The sequence below is a fragment of the Xyrauchen texanus genome, chromosome 33, assembly GCF_025860055.1.
Source record: "Xyrauchen texanus isolate HMW12.3.18 chromosome 33, RBS_HiC_50CHRs, whole genome shotgun sequence".
NCBI lineage: Eukaryota > Metazoa > Chordata > Actinopteri > Cypriniformes > Catostomidae > Xyrauchen > Xyrauchen texanus.
In genome coordinates, this window is record NC_068308.1 from 13,846,557 (window position 1) to 13,852,556 (window position 6,000).

Sequence of the window (6,000 nt, forward strand, 5' to 3'; positions counted from 1 at the left end):
GAAATGAATTTCCAAAAATGATTAACAGGCCTTTAACAGGTTTTTGCATGACTCCTCACATGTATTAATGTGCAACATATCCCTGTGCACAATCAGACTAGAGTAAGCATGAGACCTCACTTTCAGACTCCATATGTAATTTTTCCAAGGAAGGTCCATGATATAATAAACAAATTCCAATTCCAGTTCACCTGAGGCTCATTTGGTCTATTCTAAACTTCTTCCCTTACGGCCAAAACATACTCTACTCAACTACATGAATGTAGACGCTTAGCTTCGCAAGTTCGATTTCATGCATTGTTTTGTTACATAATGTGTAAGATCTAGTGTTGGGTGTAATCTGATTACAAAGTAACTATTTACTATTCTAATTACCTTTGTGGTCAAAAGTAGTGTAACTTATTGCATTTTAACCTTTTCATGAGTACGGTCAAAATGCCCTGCAGTGCCCCTGAAGTGAGTTATTTTTGCATGTGACACTGCACAGCCGCAAGAGGGGGACAGTGTGTAGATGAGTATTTTTTTATTTTAATTAAAGTTTTGATTTCTTTTCATTAAAAAAAAATACAAAATAAAATACTGGATATAACATGTGCACAAATAGGCTATGTCTGCTGTACTGTATTTATTTTATTTATTTTGTTTTTATAGTTTTAAAAAACATTGGAACAAATAATTTCAGCAGTTCGATTTGCCTATATGCACTCTTTGACGTCTCAGACATTGTGTGTGTTTGTGTGTTGGTCTACCTATCATTATGAGGACTTTCCATAGACATAATGATTTGTATACAGTACAAACTATAGATTCTATCCCCTAAACCTAACACAACCCCCTAAACCTAACCCTCACAGAAAACTTTCTACATTTTTACATTTTCAATAAAACATTATTTAAAATGTTTTTTAAGCTATTTAAATTATGGGGACACTAGAAATGTCCTCATAAACTACATTTATAGCATAATACCCTTGTAATTACCAGTTTGTAACCTAAAAAATTGTCCTCGTAAACCACATAAACATGCCCACACTCACACACACACACACACACACACACACACGTTGGTGCGGCTCTCATTATGAGGACTCTCCATAGGCATAATTTTTATACTGTACGAACTATAGATTCTATCCCCTAATCCTAACACAATCCCTAAACCTAACCCTCATAGAAATTTTTTTGCATTTTTACATTTTTAAAAAAACATAAATTAATATGTTTTTTAAGCAATTAGAATTATGGGGACACTAGAAATGTCCTCATTAACCACATTTATAGCATAATAACCTTATAATTACCAGTTTGTATCCTAAGAAAATGTCCTCATAAACCACCCAAACCTGCATATGCACACACGGGCGCACTCGTGTGTGACAAGCACTAATGCAAACAGACTTGGCTGCATGCATAGGATAATCCCGCTCGATAAGCTTGTTTTCACTGCACGTATAAAAGTTTTAAACTGTTATCGTTGTGTTTATGTGGTAGTTTGACTGTCTGTTTTGGAAAACAAACATATTATAGCCTGAAAATACTGTTTGAGTTGCTGTTGGTGTGAATGAAAATTGCATCTGCAAATAATAAGCAGACATGGCTGCGTGCATGGGAAGATTACATTTAGATATAATGGCTGTGCATATGCAAGCTGTGAACAATTATTGTAGTTCTTTGGTGGCATTTTATATGGTTTGTTATATAAAATAAACATATTTTGCGCTTGAAAAGACTCTTTGAGTAGCTTTTGGATTGTCGAATGACAATCGCTACTAATGTAAACAAATGGCAGCACACATCAGAGGAAGATTACATTTGATGATATAAGTATAAGAGCTGTAAACTTTTTATCATGGTACTTTGGTGATGAGTTGGATGTATGTATATAAAATAAATTTATTATGTGGTTTAAAATACTGTATGAGTAACTGTTTGAGCAAAATAAATTATAGACGCTTGACCAATGCAGCATGTGTTGGCATAAAGGCCAATTTGAATCTGGCTTGTAACGTAACTGGCTGTTTCAGAAACAAAGATTTCCCAGTTATTAACTGTCACATATGTATGACGTATGTATAAAGGGTTAAATTATTGCAATCTGATTACATAAACTGAGTTTCAATGTTAATCACTTTTTAGAACATTACTTAAGTTATACATATTTTATTTAAATAATATTATTTTAAATATGAATTACATTCATATGTACATCTATTGGTATTTCTGTGACAGCTGAAGGGACAACAACAAAAAACTTTTTCCAAAAGAGGAAATATAGACATTATTTTTAAAACTTTGATTGGAAAAAAAAAAACAATCTATGAAAAATATAGTGCCATCAGTTGATTAACAAATTTATTGCGATTAATCCCATAATTTTTATAGGTAATCGTAATTAATCACACATTTTGAAAGTACTGAAATCTGACACTGCATATACTTCTTTTCCTGTCAAATTGCTTTTATTTTCAAGGAAAGAAAACAAAAAAATATATAACAATATAATGCTGTATTAACATTTTCCAAACAAAGCCTTCCACAGTATAAAGATAGAAATGCTCTAAAATAGCACTAATCCAAGTAATATTAAATATTTCCCAAAGTCTAAGTGGGAGTTTGACTAATTGAAAAAATTAGTCAACACATAAACTCTTATCCTCCACAATATTAATCTGCAGGTAGACTGTAGCTATCCACTTTTGTACAACATGAATCATGAAGCCGTGTTCATGATTCACATTAGCTCCACATGATAAGCTATTGCAGACAAAAATACAGACAAAAAAATTGGCATGCTTTTGTTACAATTCATAATATCATAAGTATGCGACAGGGGTATAAAGAGTACTGAAAAATCATACTCAAGTAGAAGTACTGTTAATTCCCAGAAAATGTAGTGTGAGTAAAAGTAACTGTCCTAAAAACTACTCAAGTAAGAGTAAAAGAGTAGCTCATTTAAATGTACTCATGAGTAGTGAGTATTGAGTACCGAGTTGCAAAATCTATGCCCCATTATAATGAACACTGTATGCCAACTTTTAAAATACATCACTTATCTATGATAAACATTACATTAATCTGATTCCAAAAAATAAAAAGGAGACATGATAACAGAAATGAAAAGATGAAAAAGTTACCTTCGATACAATGATCACCATTTTAAATCGTAATGTATGAAACAATTACATTAAATCAGATTATGTGTAGGGTGTAAATTTCCCTTAATGCTGACAGAGCGTTATTGTTGTGCATAAAACTTGTTCAAACAATGCAAGGAATGCAAAAAAATGCTAAATAAGCAGGATCACTTGGCACGTCATGTCCTCCACTGTAGAGGAGGTAGAGCAGGCAAGGGAAAAGTTGTTTGGTACGTCACACTTAAAAAGGAATGATTAACCCAAAAATGAAAATTCTCTCATCATTTACTCACCCTCATACCATCTTGTATGTGTATGACTTTCTGTCTTCTGCAGAACACAAATTATGATTTTAGAAGAATATCTCCGCTCTTTTGGTTCATACAATGAAAGTGAATCGATACTAAAATATTGAAGCTCCACAAATCACATAAATCAACATAAAAGTAGTCTTATAAAGTGTATTTGACCATTTAAGCGTTAACCCGCATTAGCGCTCAAACATTAGCCTCCTGTCAATCAAACAGCACAGCTACAGACATCAGGAAATAAAAAGTAAATCTTTTAATTTGAATCTAGATCAACCATCCAGTGGTGCTCTTGCTATCGTGATTGATGTAATGAACACCCCTGTTCTAGATGTAGAACATAGACTAAATATAGAAAACTACTCAAAAGTTTGATCAAGGACATACCTCTTTTATCCGATAAACATCTAGATCATTTTATTGGCCAGCCATATTGATAACATTGCATTAATCTCTCACAGCAGCCCAATAATCTCAGTGATAGAGAGTTGAATTACAGGCTACGTTATAGGCACACAGAATCTAGTAAAAAGAAATATTAAATTTACCTCGATATGTTTCTTCAAATTAGAGGCAGTATTAATGCTGACATCTGGCATGAGCAAGTTAAACTCACATGACATGATTATGCAATTGGCCTTTTTCACTGCAAGAAGCCCTTTCAGGTGCTGCTGTGATGTTCAGGTGTTGAACTGTGCTTGAGGCATTCTCCACAGTTGGCGCCAGATCTGCAGCATTTTTTTTTTTTTCACGAGACTCTCCCTAGCCAATCATGCTGATAGATAAAAATAAAATCAGGACAGGGTAGTAGCAAACACAGATGGTGGGAAAATAGTGCAGTAAAAGTACAGCTCCGGCTATTAAACATTTTGAAACTACTTAAAAAAAGTACAATTCTTGGGGAAAACTAGTTAATATGGTTAACCTGAATACCGCATTGGCAATGCATTGACCAGTTGTGTAAAAGTATGTCTAGGTAGTCCTCCCAATCTACTATCCATTACATCTTCTAAGCATGAATCAATATTTGTTAATAAATTATTTATTTTCCTTCTTGCCTTCCTTCTTCCTTCCTTCTCTAGCATAAAGCAGTGTAGTATATACGTTTAGGGCAGTGGTTGCTCAGCGGGTAAGGCTCTGGGTTACTGACCAGAAGGTTGTGGGTTCAAGCCCCAACACCGCCAAGACACCACTGTTGGGCCCTTGAGCAAGCCCCTAGACCCTATCTGCTCCAGGGATGCTGTATCATGGCTGACCCTGCACTCTGACCCCAGCTTAGCTGGGATATGTGAAAAAAAAAAATATTTCACTGTATATATGCAGAAATGTATGTATAATGTGTGACAATAGATCAATTATATTATATACAGCAAGGCTCTTGGCAGAATCTATTGACTTGGCCACTGCCTGTTTTTACAGGCTGATGAAGTCATGCTTTTGTTTCCAGGGTCACCAAGAGATTTCCCATAATCTCTATACAAGGCTGAGCTAACCAGCAAAATGGTATTGACGGAAACACTCTGACGTTCGTCGCTTAGTGCACGTCCAGATTGAGCATAGGTCCGTTGTGCAAGAATTAGGCAAATCCTGCTCTCCCAGGGTGTGTTCTCACCACTTTGGTCTCTGTAGTCTGTCCACTCAAGTGGAGAACATCATAAAACACGGCTTAAGTGGTATAAGAACAGTTTAAACCTTCGGTGTCCCTTACCAGAGCACCAAAGTAAAGCGACCCAATGTGCTCCACCCCAAAAATGAGTTCAATTTTTAAGCAAAACATCTAATTTCATGGGTGGGTGGGAAGGGGGTGTGAATGTGTTTGTGTGTGTGCATATGGTAGTTTAGATGCATAAGCTGTCATATTTTCCTCTCTTTGAGAAAACAACTCTATTTGCGCAACAAGGAACGGGAAAAGTGTACCTTTTCTTCAGGAGACTATGTGGTGTGACGTTCCACAAACCGCACAGCTGTCATCACTTCCTGGCACTTCACCTAGAGCGCTTCCAAGTCCACTTTCCCAACATGCCTTGTCCAATGCTTGCCGCTGCCCTTGATTGAACACAAAAACCATTATAGCCAGGCTTTGACGGAATGACTTTAAAATAAGGAGTCTTGGGAAATGGCAAATCAAATAAGCCTGGCAGCTACCCCTCTGCCACTTCCCATTCTCAGAGCTACAGTAAGTACGTTCCCCCTCACCCAACACATATAACCAGTCAAAACAGTGAGCTCAGAGTTTGGCGCTGGTGCCAGTGGGTACGGGGCTCCCTCGGAACTGTCAGGCTCATCCACTGGGCTCAGGCAGCAGAACTGAAAACCAGAGTATGGCCAGGGCCCTGCCCACTCTTTCCATTGCCACCACTCAACACAGGAGATGTTAAAAACAAGTTGATCATAGGAGAAAACAAACTGCACAGAGAAGCATTGTTCATGGGCCCACTCTGTCATAAAGCAAAGGTCTGGGAAATAGGAGCTGTCTCTATTGAGGTTCCACTGTAAGTACGTCTGGGGCAAGCAGGCCAGATTCCAAAGCATTGATAACATCATTGATTAGGAGCACT

General features: G+C 36.6%; 1 long non-coding RNA gene across 1 annotated transcript in view; it reads right to left on the bottom strand.

Moving 5' to 3' along the window:
- LOC127627263 (uncharacterized) overlaps window positions 1-5,693 on the bottom strand; it is a 32,429-nt gene extending 26,736 nt beyond the window's left edge. The window contains exon 1 of the long non-coding RNA XR_007968538.1: window positions 5,360-5,693. This is a non-coding gene — a long non-coding RNA (uncharacterized LOC127627263). The remainder of the gene's footprint in view (window positions 1-5,359) is intronic.
- Between the last annotated feature and the right edge of the window lie 307 nt (window positions 5,694-6,000).